This window comes from Lissotriton vulgaris, chromosome 10 (assembly GCF_964263255.1).
Source record: "Lissotriton vulgaris chromosome 10, aLisVul1.2, whole genome shotgun sequence".
In the NCBI taxonomy this organism is placed as follows: Eukaryota; Metazoa; Chordata; class Amphibia; order Caudata; family Salamandridae; genus Lissotriton; species Lissotriton vulgaris.
The window spans coordinates 631098036-631120098 of record NC_141698.1 but is presented as its reverse complement, the minus strand read 5'-3'; the positions used below and the strand labels follow the sequence as shown (position 1 = coordinate 631120098).

General features: G+C 47.1%; 1 protein-coding gene across 2 annotated transcripts in view; it reads left to right on the top strand.

Moving 5' to 3' along the window:
- The window catches only part of KMT2C (lysine methyltransferase 2C), a 1555522-nt gene that overhangs the window by 795513 nt on the left and 737946 nt on the right, over positions 1-22063 (top strand). The gene's annotated exons all lie outside the window — the stretch shown is intronic.

Genomic DNA, 22063 nt, shown 5'->3' with positions numbered 1-22063 from the left:
ATTGAATGTCATTGGTGTCTTGTGTATGCACCTGAAGTAATGTGTAAACTGTTGTTTATGATACCACATGCACCTGTGATTTCAGTTCCTGTTTTCTTCTGTGTTGAAAGTGGGGAAATTAGATTTTTGTCACAGTTGTCAATTTGTCTTGAGAATTTGAGATGTTCATGACAATGGGTTCTCCTTTTGAGTCATTCTACTGGAAGCCTTATAAAACACGTATGAAGCATGTTAGTGGCGTATACTCCTCCATCATTCCTTTGGTTCTCCAGTAGAAATAGCAGCCATGTATCATGTGACATGTGAGAAAAATCTTCAAAAGGCATTGAAGTAAAATTCAGCCAAAACTTGCTTTGGCCTCGAAAATAGACACCTCATTTCCTTTCTTGATGTAAAACCAGTGTTGAGGGCAAAGGCCTTCTCAAGATCTTAGTCTCATCAGGCAGATGTCTCCAAAAATGCAAAAAGGTTTGCTTACACCCAGGGCCGGACCAGGAACCACAACCACCCTGGCAAAGTGCTCGGCCGGCCCCCCACTCGGAGGGGGGGGGTATGGGGGTGCCGCCGATCTCTTTGCCGGGGCCGGTTTTCGGCCGATATTGGTACAGGGCTGATTTTGCAGCTATGCTGCAAAAACAGCCCGGTAACAAAAACGCCCCCAGGGGCCCAAAATAGCACCCACCCGTGCGGCGCACCGGGGGATTGCCCGGTGCCCGCCATGGCCAGTCCGACCCTGCTTACACCATAGTAAAAGAGAGAAAAGCAAGGGATGGCTACCTATCCATCAGAGCATATTTTTGACTCACAGCCTAAACCTCAGGGAGATTTCCAATTCCAATAGTTTTAGCAGCACACATTGCAGCTTTCCAGGAGCCAGTACCTTAGGTCTTAGTCACTTGCCTCTGTGAGCCACATGTACCATCTTCTGCTTGATGGCTTCCAAAGAGGTTGTAGTACTGCCTTTGGTGTTGGTGGACACTGTTAAGCCTCAGCCAGTTTCCAGTCTCCGCTCATATGCCATCAGCTATGTGTGCCATGATGTCGACGTTGGTTTCAAGTAAAGTGCAGATTCTTCTTCCATTTCTGTATTTAATCGAAAGAATGGTACGTTGTTGCCTACTTTACTGGATGTGTCCTTGACTGCTTTTCCTTGAGCAGATGATCTTATTTGCTTAGCGTACGAGACAGGATTTTTTAGGGCAAGCGAGCTTTCCTCAGATAATGAAATTATCTAGAAATGCATCTTTTCGGAAGATAATGGAATTATTTGGTTTAGATTCGAATAAGAATTGTTTTAACATGTCTCTGGAGATCGATTTACAGAAGACAGACAGGCCTGCTTCTGCTGAACCTGGCTCTTTGAAGTGCATGGTAAAGGAAGCCACTGTAATATTGAATATTGATCTCTTAGATATAAATATAAGTTTTCATTTCCTGTAGAGATATTCAGAGGCAGGCAGTTGGAAAAGGGAGTCTTCCCTTCAAAAGGGTCTTAGAAAGAATCATAATCCAAATCATATTCCACTCTGATGGTTGCCGGGTCATTTTTCAAGAAATGTTATTCTACAATGTCATAGTTCTTCAGCCATCCAATGCATGAGAGTTTGATTTTAGCATCATCTGTTAGTATGCTGAAGTCCTGCAGACAGATTCTGAAAATGTGATTGTTTGGGAAGAGAACACTTTTTGCTAGATCAACTCCACCTTTTGCTCGATTTAGTGCTGGTTTAATGACTCTGAACACTGGTGCGCTGATGTCCAGGGCCCGTTTGTGCTCTAACTCCTAAAGTATAGGTGCAGTTGGCTAATACCTGATTGGCATATTTAACTTACATGTACGTCCCTTGGATATGGTACTCTGTGTACCCAGGGCATGTAAGTTAAATATCACTAGTATACTGCATCACTGATTATGTCACCACTACAGTGACAAAGTGAAAACACCCCTATAGGCCTGCCACTGCTGCCTAGAATGGCGGTTTTAAAACTGCCTAATTGACTTGTCAAAATTAATTTGCCAGGCCGAAACCTTCCTATTTAATACTGGTAAGTCACCCCTAAGGTAGACCCAAAGTGCCATAAACTGCATGGTATTTAAAATGTTTTTAATGCCTTCTAAAGTTTTACGTGTCCTGGCAGTCAAAAATAGTTTTTCACTGACAGGGCTGGCTCTCCCATAGAAAAACACTGGGTTACAGTATAACAACTTTTAGTGATAACTTTGCTTTGAGAACAGTTAGAGCCACGATTCAATGGATTCAAAAGGAAATTAAAATCCAATCTGATTTTAAAGTCATTGCTGTTTTGAAAATGGCACATTTAGAAATGTAAAAACAGCAAGGTGATGAATGGAATGCTTGAATTAATCTCGGCTATTAGCAATCGGTTAGTGCCGCATCCCAATTGGTCGTTTTTGCCCACCATGTCACCTCAGTTTATACCCAGCCATATGCTAATTAGTCTTGTCTTGACTGTGCTCCTCATGGGAACAGTCCAGCCCGAACTGCATTACTAGGTCCATCCTAAACTGGAACCTAAGCAACCCAGGACCAGTTTTGTCTTCCTTATGGCTCTTCTGCTAGGTATAGCTTGGTACCAGGGCACAGTGAGCCCGGGACCCACGTTTGGGCATACCTGGCACACTTAGGGCATCAAATATAAAAACAAGTTGATGAGTGGAATGCTTGAATTAATCTGTCACTGGCAATTGCCCTGGGCTGCATCTCATTCCATCATTTTTTGCATATCATGCCACCTCAGATGGGATCGTTTTTTTTGTCTACTTTTAGAAATGTAGCATTTTCCCCCATATAGCCTCTAGTACCCCTTACTGAGATAATCCCCAATTATCAGCCGGCAAGATGCTTGGACCTGTGAATTGCGCTCAGGAAAGGGGACTAAAGGGCCTAGGCTGGAAGGAGATGTGAACTACACTTAGAGGATGGCATGAGGGAGGTGGTCACCACCTTTTCAAGCTTCAAAGGGGCAGCTCCTGTCATACACAGATGCAACTTACACCTGGGCTGCTCCTGTCATTGACTCAGCCAGAGTTCCTTATTTACCTAAACACACTTCAGGTGTGCCAAGGGTTCTGACCAAGGAAAAAAAACATTTTGCAATGTGTGATTCCGCCAACTCATGACACTGTGAAATTGTTTATGGCCAACTCTCCCAGGAAGTTGTTTCAAAATGTGTAGGGTTGCCCATGGGAACTTTTTTCGTATTGGTTAAGCTATCGCCAAGGCATAAAAGTGGCACCCCTGGCTACCTTCCTTAGAACTCCATTGGACCTATTGAAAACGGAAGGGTTGCACCTGGTGAACCAAATGACTAGAACTCAGACGAAGGAAGGACTGAGCCTGCGCTTCTCATATGGAGAGAACCCCCAAGGGCTGTCCCACTTGAAACCAGGATAGAAGAATGGACTTCCAAAGACTAGTTAGCTGGGAACACTACATTTGGAAGAAGCCAGCTGCAAAGGAGAGCTCGGCTGACCAGTTCCAACTGAATTTGTCCTGGACCCTGCTGACAGCTTCTGGGAGATTGAGTCCTAACTCACCAAGTGGTACCTTATAGGTCCTGGACCCTTATATTGTACACTCTCCTCTTTGAGATTGCATCACTGGTCTGTTTCGAATTGCTGGTTTACCCTACTAAAAGTAGCTTGACTTCCAGAAAAGATTCTAAGTCCCAATGTGGAGGATTTCACCAGAACCAACGCTGACCAGCATCTCACTATCATGTAGCCCTCCGTCTGATTCAGCCGGCAGCCCGCCTCTCTGGCAAAACCATTCAGAAAGTATATTTTTCACCATGATGAACCTGGGCTCAGTATCCACCGATGCTCCATCACAGTCACCCTTACTTTTTCCTTGTCATGCGAGACTATATACCTGTGGGTGGAGTTGAAAACTTTAAAACATTTAACAATCAGTTTCCCAATTTCCCTGAGCAAAGTTTTGGTGTCTATTTATTAAAATGTATACTTGTTTTATAAATTGGAGTGGGATTTCGATTGTGTTGTGCTTGCAACGTATTAACTGTTTTTGGGTACTGATAAATGCTTTACACTTGTTTCTATTTAGTTAATCCTTACCGCTCTGTGCCACAGCTACCCAGGACTAAGCTGAGGTTTAAATTAAAGTAACCTAATTAGACCTGATGCGAAATAGGAACATTATTTTTGGTGAGATCTCACAACAAAGTTAATTAATTATCGACTTTCTCACACACGCAGTTTAGCTTTCAGATCTTCTACTGCCATCTGTTTGCTGGTGGTATACCAGTCCTTTTTGGAGTTTGCTGCACAAACTCTGCAATAACCTTCTTAGCACTATAATGGTCATTTTAAGGACCTTTTGTGGGAAGGGATGGATGCTCGACACAGTGGCCAGTGGCAGATCAATAGAGTTTTTACTTATGTTCACCCATGATTTGAATTATAGACATGCCTTTGGTGGGCAGCTGCTATTGGAGAAGTTACAAGAAGAGCTGTGCTGCTGCTAGGGCATTGGGCCTTTCATCACCCTCAAAAAAATTACTCAAGCAGTATTCCAGTTTCTGAGACTATGATCACTGGGTTTGGAAGGCAGCAGCCTCCACAGAAGCCTCAAGCTCCATGAAAGGTATTTTGGATCATGAGGGACATAGATCAGGCAGAGGGTAGAAGCCAGTGTTCTTTTTCACATTCCTTTGTTTTACCAGCTGTAAAACCTGAGCTTTTTTGTTCATGCAGTGCATGTAAGGCACCCTTGTAGATGGCAGGAGATCAGTTAGGACAACAGTTGCAGATTCCTCACCTTAAAATATCCCCCAGACTAGATCCGGAAATGTTTTGCACCAGTGCTCCCATTCGCTGCTGGTGGCATTGTGTGGCAGTGCGCTGACAGCATAGCACCCTGGAAGTGACGGAGTGAGGCCTCCTAAAAGCACCACCCATACTGTTTGCTGTAAGATTATATCTCACAGTGCCTTATGATGTGGATCTGGAACTTCACTTTGTGGAGAAGTTTGCAGTCACTGGAAAGCCAACCGTGTCCCAAGGAGAGAAGTGTCTACCGGAAAGGACAGTATTCAAGCTGTGCTGCAACTTTCAGAAAGCAGATATTGGTTACAGAGCTGCACAAGGTTTGCCTTTGAAGCCTGAGCTCAGGACACAATTCGAAGTCGTGTGGTAAGTGCATCCTCATTCAAACAAAGGTGATTTAAAACAAAAAAGTCAACACAAGAAGTCTATGCCTTGCTTACATCCCACTCCAAGTCTCTGTCCCAGTCATAGGATTGCCTCTGCAGCAACTCCACTTCCTGCTCAAACTCCTCTAATAAGTTGAAGTCTAAATATAAGCACAAAATGATGGAGAACTGCACTCCACCCCTTCAGTCTGACTCCGTGGTGAAGGTGCAAGGGTGCTGTAATGTTGGCTGCATTCCATTGAGATCAATCCCTTATTTGACCCCAACATGCCCTTAGTTTCCCAGGCAGTTGACAATCCTGCAGCAGATAGATGACCTCAAGGAGGGCATGGTTTACATTTTCAGTGTTCTTCTGGCTTCCTCTGGAATGCTATTGAGCCCTATGGAATTGCACAGGCCTCCAGTATTGGTTACTGCTGGCAGATCCCTTCTGGTACCGTCTACTCCCTCTGGACCCTTGACTGTCCCTTTAGCAACTCCAGCACAGACTACAACCCTGGCACCAAGATCCACACAGGTATTTTCTGCACCAACACCAGTGCCACTGGATGATCTGATGGGGACAACTGTGTCCGGTCCCAAATCAACATCCTCTTGAGCTCAACCAATGTTTCACTATGAGATTGCAAAAGCACAACCACACCTGGACTCTAACCCTTTGCCACTACCATGTCATAGCTGCCAGCAGGGACTAAACTTCTTTTTTTAGTTCTTCCTCTGATCCTGTGCCAGAGCAGGGTATTCACCAGGCGGTTGATGACGTTAGAGAGAAGGACTTGTCAAACTGATGGAGCCCTAAACCTTCATTTTCAAAACTTCAGTGGACTTCATATCTCTCAGACAAATCTTAACTTGCCACTTGGGCCACAAATAGACAAAAAGTGTATTATTCGCAGTGGTGGCCCTCTATTGTGACTAAGACAAGTGTTTTGATGGAAATCTTACAGCTGAGGCACAACTTCTGAGCCTTTGCTCCCATTTATTCTTCACAGATCCTCGAGTGGTTATCTACTTGACAACCTGTCTTTGCTTGCCTACGAAGAGGCAGACAGCCAGACAGACCGACTGGTGACCTGGATTTTCTCTCCAAGCACATGCCTCGATCAGAAAGGTGAACCATTTCCAACCATCCCTCTGTGCAGAGAATCCAAACTGATTGACGCCTTTGGCAAATGTATGTTTTCCTCTGCCAGCTTGGCACTGCGATCTGAAAAACGCAGTCTGTTTGTTGGGCTGACACATCCTTTCGAACATGGCCAGCGAAATATTTCTGGCAGTCCTGAAGGATCATAGGGCCTCTTTGGCTCAAACGATACATGATGAGCAGGATGAAGCAGAGTATGTTATCCTTTGCAATCAGGATATCATTGATTCCATTGGCAGGGCGGTCTGTGCCAGTGTTGTCTTTCAAAAACATTCCTGATGACGTTCACTGGTTTTATGGCGATATACAGGTTTCACTATTGGACATGCCTTTTTATGGGCCTTGCCTCTTTGCTTAGAATGCTGACTCCGCTTTAAAGACAGCAGAGATACTGCTTGTTTTTCAGGGCTGATGGTCCTGCTAAGCAATTCCTGCAGCAGTTCAGTAAATTTAAGGGCTTTTCCAAGGGTCTGAATTTCTAGGCAGAGCCAGTCTTCCCAGCCTGTGATGGAGCAGAGTGCCCTGTCCTTTTGGGGTGTGAGCATGGAACCGGCAAACAACGTACAGGCCTGAAATGGCATCATTTCTTCAACTCTTCTTCCCCTACAACAACAGCCACCACACTACATTAGCGGCACCTCCAGCGGAAGACTGGCTCCTGCACTTTCTCCTGAGTTGACAATGTCATGCCATATAGATGGGCCTTACAGATTGAACAAGCAGGCTACAACATATCTTTTTCTTCCTTCCCATACAATATTCCTCCTACACTGAAATAAATCTTACCTGTCGATTCTGCTACAGGCAGTATGGCTGTTGCTCGCTAAGGGTGCCATTGAGATAGTACCAGGCTGAGAAAAAGACATGGGTCATTACTTTTCCTATTTCCTGGTTATGAAAAATGGTTGGGGGCCTCAGGCCTGTGTTAAACGTTTGACCCCCTTCTTGTGGAAGAAAAAACTTTAAAAACGTGTATTAACCCACATCCTATTTGCTATGAACTCAATTAACTGGATGGTATCCTTGGACGTGTAGGACACTTATTTTCATATACCGGTTCTCCAGTGCCTGTGGTCTTAGGGGGAGTAGGAGCTTTTTCATTTTGCTGTCCTTCCCTTCAGCCTCCCCAGTGGTCTTAAGTTGTTCACAAAAGTGATGGCAGTGTCTCTGCCCTTCTTTGGAGTTCGGGAGTTCCTATAATCCGGTACCTCAATGATTGGCTGCTGAAGGCGATCTTGTCTCAGTCAGTCGTGGACCACCTCCAGAACTTATAACATCTTAAGATTTCACCATAATCCAGCTAAATTCCCAAACGTATTCCCTCACAGAGGCCTCCATTCATTGAGACATTACCGGGCACAGTCAAAATCATGGTCTTTATCGCACAGCAATGAGCTCATGTTCAGGCTACACCCCTGATTTTTCATACTCTGGCCTGAATCCAATCCATCTGATGCTTCTTGGATTTTTAGGTTAGTGCATTCTAATTGCCAACCATGACAGGTGGCACATGCAAGCCCTGCAATGGAACCTGAACTCCCACTACACCCACCATTAAGGCCACCTTGCTGATGACATGGAGGTCTCTGAAGAAAATTGCTCAAGCTCTTCAGTGGTCATTGACCAATTTCATGGTGTCTTGTGGCAGGAAACTCTGCCCCCTCCCACGCATTGGATGCATTGCTGCTGAGTTGGGAGGGGTCACCACTGGAAGGTGGAAGTTGGAGGGCTGGCTTCACATCAACCTACTGGAACTTTGACCATTTATCTGACCCCAAAGGCCTTTTTACTGTCCATCAAAGAAAGGCCTGTACAGGTTCTCTTTGACTAGAATAGGAAGATTATAGCTAGAAAGCGATATCAACCATTTTTATACAAGAGAATACCTTTCTATGTCTGGGATATAGACATGTACTTAACAGGCACCCTATAGAACATGATGTACATATACAAAAACTTAACACATTTATTTATTCATTTTTTAAAATGTATAAGATTCATACTTCAATTGACAAAACAATGATTCAATTATGCACTTAGGAATCAAATTGATCATTACAGAGAATTAATTTCAACAACAATCATAAACATACAAATCCATATGATAGACGAAAACGTTGACTCATGCAGTGCAGCAGATGTCTACAACGAGCGTTTCGGCATACATGCCTTCATCAGGTAGCCGTCCACTACACATGGAGCTGATGGTGAACAGTGATGTACTGTGGCTTCAACTAGATCTTTACTTCAGGAAGGATTACGCAGGACTATGTATATATGCAGGAATATGTTGTTAAATCAAGATACTTTCGAGGGTTAAGCCGTGAGGCTCGTGATATAATAAGACGACCGGCCCTTATGTATTCTGTGTATATGGGGGAGACTCCTCACATAAAGGTCGTAAGTGGGTGAGGACGTCAACACCTGGGATTTGCACAAAGAAACGACTGAAAATTATTGAATATCGTTACCTGACTAGATAAAAATTGAGTCGTTGCGGCTTTATATCACCGCGAAACATCACGTTGTTATGGATCGGGTCAAGTATCGGCTACTGGTCCTAAATTATACAAGGGGATTCTCCTTTAAAGTAGAGGAAACGATGCATGCAGCCTCTCGCCCGGATGTCTCATGCTCAGAATGAGCTCGAAAGTTAACGGTTCTCTTTGACAACACCGCCGCCATTTTGCTGCCGTTTAGTGCTGCAACAAGAGTGTAGAATGGATCCCGTTCTGGAGTCTTTGTGCCTCTGGAGTTGGCTAGAGCATTAGGGCATCTTTCTGCTCATGAACCACCTTGCAGGGTACCTGAACGGCAGAGTGGGAAAACTGATCAGAAGTTGTCTGGAAGATCACAAGTGGTATCTGCATCCTGAAGTGGCATAGATCATCTTCCAACAGTGGAATAACCCTAACTAGACATTGATACCTTTGAGAATGTGCAGTGCCAGCGATTTTGTCCATTGGAATTTCCTCAGGAAAACTTATTAGGAGAATTATTCCTGCTGGGATGAAACGAGGGACTTTGGTACCCCTTCCTGCTGCTGCCACTCCTGCCCTAAGAAGAAGATCAATAACAACCAGGTCCAAGTCTTCCAGGTGGGGCCGGATTGGGTCGGGACGTTGTCATCTTCAATGTAAGTTGCCTCTTCATGAAATCAACCTCCTCCAGGCACTGGGACATGTTTGTAAACTGTTGCGGTGCCTTTAAATGCAAAGCTGTCAGACGTCCTGTTGTTTCTTTTGTTTTTAGCCCAGCAAGGTCTTTCAGTGGGCACTGTAAAAGGTTGTCAGGCCTTTCATTCGTTCTGTGTTTCTTGGAATAACAATTCTTGTTTAAATCACAATTGTTATGCAGTTTATTAAAGGTTTGGCACGTATGTACTCTTCAAAACGGTTTCTGAGGCCACAATAAGACCGTGACTCGGTCCTGATGTTCCTCATGTGCCTCGCTCCCCCTGTGAACCAATACACAGCTGCTTATTGTGGCTTTTGATTCTCAAGACTGTATTTAACATTGCTCATTGCATGAGTTAACTCCAGGCTTTTGCGGACAACCACTCTACTGCACCTTTGTTTCAGACAAACTGTTACTTAGGACCTGGACAGTCTTCTTGCAGAACATCTTGATTCCTTTTCACATTAGCGAATCCATCAATCTTTCAGTGTTCTTTGCCCGCCTCACCCCTTGAAAGAGAAGGAGTCTCCATTGGATAGACTTCAGAAGGGCTTTAGGCTTCTACGATGATTGCATCAAAGATTATTGGATAGATTATCAGCTCTTTTTGATGTTTTCTGGGGCAAAGAAAAGCAAGGCAGTACACAAAAGCACTCTAGATAGATAGTTTTCTGTTCAGTGCCCTCGGCATCTTCTGCAGGTGGAACACCGAAAAGGTACAGTGGTGCTTCACCTCCTTAGCCGTTCTCTTCAGAAAAAGGGCTATAGCCAGGTATTGATGGGCCGGTGGGAACCCCCGAGGCAGGCTGGCTAGGGGCCATGAAGAAATGGGGCACGGCAGAGGAAGAGGTACTAAGGGATGTGGAAGTGAGGGGAATACGGAAGCACCCCATCTCTTTGGAGTGGGCACAATTAATGCACCTATTTACTCACGAAACAAAACAATCTCAGCATCACAGGCAGCCTCCCAATCACAGACTCCACCTTTGTCCCACCGGAGACCAACGGAAGATAATATAAGACCAAACCGAGACGCTTAGGGAGGGAAATGTAATAGGAAAGCATCAGACACTCCCACATACCACGTCAGGCCAACCCTTCACGCCCCCTCCCCCCACACACGATATTGTAACATGTACTGCAACCACGACCAAGTACATAAACATATCACTCTGTAGCTCCGCAACAGCTTCGCCAGTTCACCTCCGAGGTTAATAGTTTTACCCCTACATCGGTGGTTCCGAAACCGATGTCATTTAAATGGGAATGCATACGCCAAGCGAGAATTCACAAAAATGGAACATGAAAGAAATACACAGTAATCCCCGACAAAAGTTGATACACTCAACTGAAGGCTAGTAAATATTCTAATACCAAATCAGATGCTGGGGGCGGGGATAACACCTACAATGTTTACTCTACCATGTCTGAAATGTGGGAATATGCAATAAGTGATGAATTCTGTTTTTTTCCCAACGTGATCTCTCGACGCATTATACATATATGTATTTTATAGAGAAATTACATTTATTTATGTAATGAAATGCAAAATTCCAATTAGAAAAATGTAAAAAAAACCAAAAAAGATAGTTTTCTGTTATAAGATCTGCTCTAGGCTGGCCAAACAGCAGCCTACAGAAGGTTTGTGCACAGGTATCTGTCAGGATATCTGTCAGGCCCTGGTATGGGCATCAGTGCACACTTTCACAAAGCACTACTACCTTGACAGCCAGGTTTAACTGGAAGTACATTTTGCCTGTTCAGTGATGCATGACCTTTTGGTCTACGCCCTCCGCCTTGGGATGTACTGCTTTGATATCTATTCTACAGGTAGGGAATCTGCAATTAGAAGTATCCATCAGAAGAACAAGTTGCTTATCTTTGCTAATACTCTTTCTGGTGGATATTCTATCTAATCACAGATTTCTCACTGCCCTCCCACTTCTGTTCTGTGTAGTCTGCTCTATTAAGCATGCAAAAAGGTCTGAAATTAAAGATCTGTACACTGGTACTGTTCTAGGGCGCTGAATGAGTCAAGCAAGAAACTGACATCACACACAGGGTAGATGCTTATATGCGGCTCAAATCTCTCGCTTTTAGGGTGGCAGGAAGCCAGGGTAGAGCTGTACGGCTGCACTTAGCGGCACACGGGAGCACTGCAGAGAACATTTCAACATCCAGTCTAGCGCCTGGGAATATTTTCAAAGTGAAGAATCTGCGGTGAGATAGAGTACCCACCAGAAAGAACATTATGAATGGTAAGTAACTTGTTAATCTGATAGACATCTAGCCGCAGATTCCTTAACTTAGAATATCCCCAGGTGTCAGACTGGATCCCGAAAACTTTCCGCAGCAGCACCTCTGCGCACCGGGGGCGGCGCCGCACGGCTCCGCCCTGACGTCGTCCACGGACGTGACGTCAGCTGAGCCATATTTGCGCCCTCCCGGCACGCTGATGTCAGTTTTCTTCTATTCCACATTCAAACGCGGTTCCTTGAAAACCAGCGGTTCCTTGGCCTATTTTCTGTGCCTTCTCGACACCTTCGGCATCACAGAACAGTGTGCAATGCCTTCGGGTTTTAAGGCGTGCAAGACCTGTGCGCGCCAGATATCTGTCACGGTCCCGCAAGCCATCTGTATGTGGTGCCTGGGAGTGCACAATGACTCCAAAGAGTGCGACGCCTGTCAACAAATGAAACCTAAGTCATTGAGGGAGCGTCATATGAAAGTGCTGGCCGCACGGCTGTCCAGTCCTGCACCTTCGCGCAGCCGTTCTCCCTCTCGGGATCGGCCTGTTCGCGAGGCCTTTCCTGCGGATGTCGTTCAGAGGCGGGTAAGTACAAACGTAAGACGTGGAGGTCTTCCTCCTATACGTGTGACGCTGGCGCCAGTTCCTTTCGCTCCTTGCCAGGCACGGCGTCTGGCAGTCATCTCGTCAGTACCCTCCCTTTCCGGGAGTCGGACAGACGCAAGCCCAAATGAAGGCTTATTCAAAAGCACTCCGCTCTTACTTTGGGTCACCCCTTCTCCCTGGTGCACCTCCGGGTCCCGCAGAGGTGGAAGGCCCTCATGTCTGCTCCTCGCCGTCTGATTCGTCCTCTGCACCTGCTGTGTGCATCGGCTCTGGAGTCGATGCCATGCAGACGGGAAATAGTCCAGAGGGCCATCCCGTCGCCCGTCCAGCCCTCCCCTCCATTCACTGCAAAGCCCTGCGCGGCTTCCTGCGCTGACGTCTGAGGCGCCGCCGGGCTTGATGCCCTGTCGGTTTCTTTCCTCCCCACATGTTGGAGGTCATCGACGTCGAGACGACTCCGACTCGGCATCGGTCGACACCGGTGCCGACGTTTACGCCTCCTCTTTTGCATGAGGTTAACGTTTCTCTCGACTCCTCTGGCGTCGATCCGACTCGCGCATGACGTCTGTCGAAGCCGGTGCCGGCGCCTACGCCTTCTCTTTTGCAAGAGGTTGATGTTCCTCTGGACTCCCCGGGTCTGAGGTCGTTTAGGTGCCCCATGGTGCAGGTACCTAGTGTTGCGTGGCCTTCGGATCAGCTTCAGGCTCCTCTACTTTTACTGTCGAGTGGACGGGTTAGTGTCCAACCATCTCCTACCGACGGTTTATTGTCGCCTTCCAGAATGGCTACTGAGGCTTGTGCTGCCTATGCACGGGCTATTCACAGGGCGGCAGGTTTTCTTCGATTCCCGCACCCTGTGGTTTCCCTGCCTTCTGATCCTTTACTGGATCTTCTCCATATAGTCTATTGAGGTGGAGCCTTTGCTGGCCCTTGGGGGATCTTTATTTGACATCATGCTTGGCACATGGGGGAGGCCCTTCTCTGGTGACCCTGTTGATCAGGTGATTGCTTGTCGACACCATCCTGTCCCGGATGATCCACTGCCTGTCCCTTCATCCTAGAGCTCAGGGTCTAATTGTTCAGGCGGCTTTTGACTTGCAGCCTTCCTCTGCTTTGCCGTGTTACCTCCCACCAGGGAGTCTAGGTGGTTAAACACATGTGGCCAGCTGTTTGCCTCTGCCAGCGCGGGCATCTGCGCATTAAATACGTCTTGCGTGATCGCATGCGCTTCCTCTGCCCTTTGGGACTTAGTTGAGATCCTCCTTCCTTCTATTCCAGAATGGCCGCGGGCAGAATTACATCGCCTTTTTCTTAATGGTAGGGGTATGGCGCAGTGTTCCCTCCGATCTTCCCTTGATGCAACTGACTCTGTGGGAGGTGCTCTTGCTCGATCTGTGGCTTTGTGCCGCCATGCATGGCTGCGCGACAGTCATTTCCCAGACAATGTTCAGGATGCTCTTGAGATCTGCCATTCAAAGGCGTGGACCTTTTTGACAGCCACCCAGATTCAGCGGTCTCCCGCCTCATGTCTGGGCTACGGTAACTCTTGCGGCACGATTTTCTGCCTTGTATTATCTTTTTCTTCTGCATAGGCGATGTTGCCTTGTTGGTTTCATTCTCAAAAATATCCCGGATTCTTTACATAGTACCCAGATAGTGTAAGCGGTTGTTCTGCTATCTCAATATTCCTTCAGTACAGCCAGATGGCTGGTTCTGTCTCCCTTTAATTCCTCTGAATGTATGCTTTGCCCAAGAGGACTCCCCTCGCAGGGGTCGAGACTTAACCTATGTGGGGTATTGGCTGGCTATTGGGTAACTGCCTTACCCTTGGTATGCTCCTATGGAGTCTTCCTCACGGACATCCTTCTGGGGGTCAGGCTGTCCTATTTTTCTGCTGCGATGCTAACATTTGCATCGCTCTATTGCGCTTCGGATGGAATTGGCTCCAGGTGTCTGTGGTACGTCTAGGCCTCGGTATGGGTTCCATACCGTGCAGCCTCTGCCTCGCCTGCCTTGACTAGGTCTTTTTTCAGCGTTGCAGTGATCCTCTTGTCTATAATGGCTGCTCTTCTTATGCCAGCCACTGTCTCTTGGGGCACTTTTCCTGTTCAGTTCGGGTGCATTTCTTTCGCGGCTGACTCCCTGTCCTCGTTTTGCACCAGGGAAAAGCTGCTGTGCGGCACGCTTATTAGTATTGGCTCAAACTTGGAGTGCACCCTGGTATGTCTGCTAATATTGGGTGTTTGCGTTGCTGCTTCTATGGTCAGCCCTTACTGGGCTTGTCTTTGAAGGTTGCGGATTTACCATGTACGTCTCTGCTGTGCATTGTCTTGCGTCTTTGTTTTCTGGCCGCTTTCCCAACAGGAGTTTTTTCCACATTCCCTGCTGTTTCTGTACAGGTGTTTTCCATACTTCTGCTTTGGGTTCAACCTGTCACACTCTCAAGGGGAGTGTTCTCTTCGGGACACTCGCTTCTTGGGACCCTGGACCATTGGGTTGGTCCGGACTGTTTCCACTATAGTGTCTGGCTCTATCTCCTCATCTGTCTTGTGGAGGACCGTTGCTCTTCCCAGGCAAGGGGCTGTTGTCGCTTACGGGCCTGGACATTGTCCTGTCCAGTTCTGCGTCCCCATAACTGTTGGTACTTTTTGCTTGCCCTAGTCGTTTATTGTGTTACACTTCAGTTTTTAGCGTATTTCATCTACCAAATTATCTGCTCTGTGCTATTACACAGCAGACTCATGCAGGAAAACGTCCCTTCATATGGTGCTCCTTGACCCAGTAGGCTCCTACTACAGGCTCTTATGTGGGTGTCCATCTTGCCTGGTATACCTTTTTTTGCTGGTTACCTTCTTGCTATTGCGTCACTCGCATTTAGGCTGCTCACGCTACCCTACAGGACGGTCTTTCCTATACTTCGTGTGGTTCTAGCGTCCACACAGTCGGCTTATCTGTCTTCCGGTCTTCCACTGGACTATCGTCGTTCTTGTAGTCCTGTTTCTGATGGAGACATCTGCCCGTGGTTTCCTCACCTTTTGAATTTCCCCTGCGCCAGCATTCCGCAGAATTTTTTCCTAGCTCTCCACGTCAACGAGGACGTTGGCTCCGCTCGCGACCCCTCCTGATGTCACCGGAGCCATGAGAGAGCCTTGTCGGCGTGTTGACATCAGTTACCTTTTTTCTGCGCCGTCGATTCGTAACGGTTTTCTAGCACTCTCCTTATTTTGTGGAGTTACTTTGTTATTTCTTCTACTTTAACTGTTGCTGGAAGTGAAGTCTTTGAGGAAGTCTGGTTTTAAGCCCTGTAGGGAATGTGGGGGTCACTTGTCCATCACTGACCCCCATGAAGATTGTTTATGGTGCTTGTTGTCGGATCACGACGTGGAGGACTGTTCCTGTTGCAGGAAAATGAATCCTAAAGCACTTAAAGAACGGTAAGTCAAGTTCTTTTTGGCCAATGCGAAGAAAGAAGGTACAGGGCGTAAGCGTGATAAGTCGAAGTCGTCGACTTCGCATACATCGAAGTCGAGAAGGCACAAGCAAAAAAAAAGACATGGATCTCTGCCCCGCTCGATGAAAGGTAAGGCTTTGAGGTCGCCTTCGCCTGCCCCTCGATGTCGCAGTAAGGAGTTTGTATCTCCTTTGCCCTCTCCTTCTCCTCGTGCGACTCCGGAGAAGTCTCCTTCGCCTAGAGGCACTCTGGCGCAGTCTCCAGTGCCGCGGGATTCACCAGTTTCAGACGCCAAGCTGGTTCAGGATGTTCCATCTTCTCCTGTGCCTGAGATTGAACCCGTGGATTCGGCAGTGGATCTGACCGTTCCGACGTCGGACACTCCCCGTTTGGATACTGGCTCGAATCCATATCCACAATTCCCGGCTCCAGGGGCGGTTCCGTTGCATTTTTTTAAATGCTATGTATCGTGTTTTTACAAGGGCGGCTTTCCCATTCGGAGTACCTTCTGGTCCAGTGGGTCCGCTGGAATTCAACTTGGCATTCCCCAGCACTATGCCCAGGCACCCTTCATGCCGATCGCGCCTTCATGGCAATTTCCGGCGCAGAGAGTCCGACGCCTTTGATAGACTCCTGGGCGCTGTCTGGTGAGCCCTCCTCTCAGCCTCGTTTGGATCGCGTGCCTCCTTCGGAGCCTCCGTTGACGCCGGCTCTGGAGCAGTTGGTGCCGCGTACAACGCCGCTTCTATGGATTCGTTCATGGAGAGAGGCACAGAGGCTTTTAGAAGAGGAGCAGTATCGTAGAAAGGAAGTAGAGGAGGGCGAGTTGGAAGAGTCTCTGGATGAATTTGAGGGAATTCAGGAGGCAAGTGGTTTAGATACCTCTCCAGAGTGGGAACCCTTTTCTACAAGGGCTTAACCTCCTCAAGAGGTAGCTCCCTACCATTTGGTGATAAGGAAAGCTGCAGAGCTTTTGGATTTGCAGTTACCTACTGCTGAATATAAACCAAATTTGTTGACAGAGGTTTTGCCTTCACCTTCTTCCACAGTTGAGCCTCTGTTACCCTTTAATGAAGCTTTGTTGGATCCTACCCTAGAGGTTTGGGGTAAACTACACTCTTCGCCTGCCATTTCTAAGGCTGTGGCTAGAAGGTATAGGACTGCACCAGGGGATCCAGATTTTCTCTCTTCTTATCCATCTCCAGAGAGTTTGGTGGTGCAGGCATCCTGCTCCAAGCAATCTTCAGGTGCTTTCCACAGACCCCAGCTGGCAGAAAAACGATGGAACCGTCAGCTAAAAAAGTTTTCTCCTCTTCTAGCATGGCACTGAAATTGACCAATGCCACTTGTCTGTTGGGTCGTTACATACATGCTTTGATGGACTCGGCAAAACAATTTCCCGTCAAGTTACCTGATGAGGAGAGGGGAAACTTTATGGCGGTTCTGTCAGATGCTGTGCCTGCGGCTAGACAGGTTTTTCGATCAGGTCTGGATACGGTTGACTCGGTGCCAGAGTTATGGGCTCCTCCATAGGTACTAGAAGGCCAGCGTGGCTTTGTTGTTCTGGATTTTACCTTGATGTCCAGGCCACTCTTGTTGATTTGCCCTTTGATGGGTCGAAGCTCTTTGGGGAAAAAGCAGATTCAACCTTACAAAGGTTTAAGGATAGCAGAGCCATGGCGAAATCCTTGGGATTGCAGACCTATTCAAGAGGTTTTGGCTGCAAGAAATATTGAGGCTTTGGAAGGTCTTCCTTTCGCAACTTCCGTCAACCTCAGCAGCAGCAGCAAAATCCACTCTATAAGTCTTAAAGGAAGAGCCAGAGGTCGCCAACATGGTTCAGCCTGCAATCTCTCCTCCTCCTCTTCTGCCTCACCCGCTCCCTCTGGTACTGCAGGAAAGCAGCCCTAGATCCCCCATTCTGGATCATGTGGGTCCTGTAGGGGGATGGCTGTCTCACTTTCTGCAAGGTTGGAAATCAGTCACGACAGACCTTTGGGTTTTAAACTTTGTGGAGTATGGGTACGCCTCCTTGCCAAGGATTTTGTTCAGAGGATCATTTGCTGCTTCTGCAGAAGGAGGTTCTTGCATCACTACAAAAAAGTGCGATAGAGGTGGTTCCAGAGCAGGAAAGGGGTGAGGGATGCTGCTCCCGGTATTTCCTGATCCCTAAAAAGGACGGCAGGTTATGTCCGATCCTGGCCCTCAGAGTCTTGACTTTTTACCTGAAGCAGGAGAAATTCAAGTTGCTGACCCTTGCTCAGGTTCTTCTGGCGCTGCAGCAAGAGGACTGGATGGTGTTGATCGACTTACAGGATGCATATTTTCACTTCCCCATTCTGAAGTCGCACAGGAAGTATCTCTGTTTTACGGTTGGGTCGCAGCACTACCAGTTTGGGGCCTCCCGTTAGGTCTTACTACTGCACCTCGAGTCTTAACAAAGGTGTTGGCAGTGGTGGAAGCTCATCTCAGAAGGTTGGGGATTCCTGTTTTCCCCTATCTGGACAACTGGCTGTTAAAAGCGGAGTCACCAGAGATTCTGCATCCTCTGCGGGTAACATCTAAACTGTTGTTCGACTTGGGTTTTTCAATCAATGTGCCCAAATCTTACCTGGTGCCCTCTCAGCGCAACCTGTTCATAGGGGCGGTATTGGACACTACTGGGTGTCAAGCATTTCCTCCTTCACGAAGAATTCTCGAAACCCAGGAGATGATCCCTTTATTCCACAATGGAGCGGTTGTTCAAGTTCTGAAGGTCCTTCGCCTGCTCGGTCTGTACGCTTCCTGCAATCTGTTTGTCAACCATGCACGCTGGCACATGAGGGCGATCCAGTGGTGTCTCCGCAGGCAGTGGTATCAGCACAATGGAGATCTCGGGGAGTCAGTCAGGATCTCCAGAGAAGCTGCAGTGCATATGTCTTGGTGAAGCGTGGAGGGCAATCTGTCTCAAGGAAAGCCCTTTCATCTTCCTCCATCGGTGGCCACAGTGATAACTAATGCCTCTACCCTAGGGTGGGGTGCTCATCTGGGGGATCTGGAGATTAAGGGTCTTTGGTCTCCAGAGAAAAGGTTGCTTCACATCAACCTTCTGGAATTGCGGGCGATTTGTTTGGCGTTCAAGGCCTTTCTCCCTTCCCTTTGCGGTTGTAGTGTAGTTCCTATTTTCCCTATAGGCCCTGCGCATTGGAATAACATAAACAGTAGTATGGACGTAGAAGTGCGGTCTTCCAGGTCTCTACTGACTATGCTAAACTTAATTGGGTTTGTTACCAACTAGCTCAGAGGTCACTGGAAACTTTTTTGACTGAATAGGAAGTGATCAGCTTCCCTGGCACAGACAAGAAGGGATTCAGTTTTCCAACAACCGCATAAACATGACAACTTTGCTCCTTAGAATAAGAGTCAATCTCTAGAGTCGTGTGAAACAATAGACAGTTATTTTACTCAGTCAGTTGTGCAGATTACTTTCACCAAAATGCAGAGAATAGAGTGACGGGCGTTTTCAATAAAAGGCATTATTTATTGAACAGTCTTTCTTCTCATGCAAGAGAAATGAATTGCCACAATTGCAAGACTTGTTATTATAAAAAGTGTGTACAGTAAAATGAGGATTGCGAAACAATACTGTAAAAGCATTGATATGGTTTCTTAGCCATACAATGGTTAAAATGAATAAAATATATACATTCATATATACATTTGACTAACGTACTCAACTGGTGCTTCTAACTACGCCTACCCCAGTGTACCTGACCTAAGCCTAATACTTGGGAGGGAGTAAGTAAGTAGCAGTTTTAGTTAAGTTGGTTTTGCCAAGGTTTGCTTCAAGAATTCTCTCTAAGGGTTTAGTCAACACCATACCTCTGAAATAGAATGTTGGAGGTCTTGTATCTCCTTCCAGGACTCTATATCCCAGTCACTCGCAAGAGTAGGCTGGAAACGCCAGAGCTGGATTTTCTCGGCAAGAGAAAAGACAGCGTCTCTCTCAGCGCGTCAAGGAGGAGGAGGGGCAGCGTCCGTGGGCAGCTTGCATCTGCTGGGCTCTGCAAGGGACAGCTGTTCTGCTCCTGTATTCACCACACCATCGCTATCATCGATGTCGTTGAGGCAGCGTTTGCTTAAGGCAGCGTTGGTAATATTTATACCTGAAAGGTGCCTTGTTTGACGTACGTTTTTGGACATAAGACGTCAATAAAGATTTCACTAGGAAGTGATCGTCTCTCAGTGCTCATTAGAGTTCTATTACTAATCAAAACATAGCAAGTGGGGCTTTCCCAGGTTGCTGAGTTTTATCTTGTTGAAGAACTCAGAGTGTAATCTAGGAATCTAAGATAGTGGCTTCTGCTGTGTCATCTGCTGTAATGAGCTGCAGAGGAAGAGATTCTGAAATGTGGCTCTGATCGTGTTAGGCCAGAGACGAGTTTCTGAAATATCGTTCTTCATCGTTTATGCCATTATAGGGGTATGAATGGATTATAGCCGTATAGGGGCATAAGGTCACAGTATTGATCGGGGTCCTAGATTAGAATGCGACACAGTCAGTCGGTTCAAGTCCTGACGGAAAACACTACTGCGATGTGGTATGTCAACAAGCAGGGAGGAGTAGGGTCGTACCGTCTCTGCAGAGAGGCTTTGCGGCTTTGGTCCTGGTCTCAGGACCATCGGATTTGCTTGATGGCGAATCATTTGGCCGGGGTGTTGAACTTGCGGACAGTCTCAGTCGGCAGTTCTCCGCCAACCACGAGTGGAGGCTTCATCCGGATGTAGTAAGTCACGTGTTCCGGACGTGGGGGACTCTTCGGGTGGACCTGTTTACCACTGTTGAGAATGTGCATTGCCTGTTATTCTGCCGTCTCCAGTTTCCGATGCAGGGGGCATTGGGGAAGTGGTTTCAGTTGAGTTGGAGCTCACAACTCTTTTATGCGTTTCCTCCCATACCCTTGATTCCTCGGGTTCTGAGGAAGATTCGCCAAGACCGGGCCCAAGTCATTTTGATCGCCCGGATTGGCCAAGAAGGGTGTGGTACACAGATCTTCTTCACCTGTCATCGCACCCTCCGCTCCGTCTCCCTCTCAAGGCAGACCTCTAGCAGTCGCAGGGGCAGGTTCTACACCCCCACCTCCAGAGCCTGCACCTTCATGCCTGGACATTGAACGGGGCAACCTCAGTTCCTTCTCTCTCCCGCCTGACGTGGTGGATGTTATTTTATCGGCCAGGCAACACTCCACCAAGTCCATTTACTCTTACAGATGGTCAGGATTCGTTAAATGGTGTGGAGCGAGATCTATTGACCCTTTAAAGGCCCACTTGTCTAATGTTCTTCAGTTTGCTCTTTCTTTGGCTTAGCAGGGTTGTGCTGTGTCCACGGTTAAGGGCTATTTGTCTGCCTTATAGGCTTTTCTGTGTCTACCTGATCAGCCGTCTTTATTTAACTCTCCTATCGTTTTGAGATTTATCAAAGGCCTTACCAATAGGTTTCTGCCTACTCCCTTAGTTATGCCCCAATGGGACCTTAATCTTGTTTTGACTTTTTTGATGGGGTTCCTCGTTTGAACCCTTTCATAGCTGTCCTTTGAGGCTTTTGTCTTTTAAAATAGTCTTTCTGGTAGCCATTACTTCAGCAAGGAGGGTGAGTGAGCTTCAAGCTATTAGTTCAAAACCCCCGTTTTTGACCATACATGCTGAATGGATGGTCCTCAGGACCAGGGCTGCTTTTTTGCCTAAGGTAGTTACTCCCTTTCATCTGGGGCAGTTCATACCTCTCCTTTATCCCCCCTCCCTACCACACCCTTCCTAGGAGGAGGAGAGACTAAACCGCCTGGACCCTAAAAGGGCGGTGAGCTTTTATTTGGACAGGACAAAGTACTTACGTTTAGACAATCAGCTCTTTGTGGGCTACGTTGGACACTCAAAAGGCAAAGGTGTGCACAAGTGCACTCTATCAAGGTGGATCATCTTGTGCATCAAGATCTGCCACACCCTTGCTGGTAAGGAACCACCTGAGGGTATTAGAGCTCATTCTACTAGGGCTAAGTCGTCCACCTCTGCTTTAGCCAGAGGTGTTCCTGTGTTGGACATTTGTAAGGTAGCAACCTGGGCATCCCTCCACACTTTCGCAAAGCATTATTGCTTGGATTCCGAAGTGAGGAGGGAGGGACATTTTGTGCGCTCTGTCTTGCAGGACTTTTTGGTATAAGAAAGGTGGACACCCTCCTCCGGGAGTGGGACTGCTGTGGGAATCTAT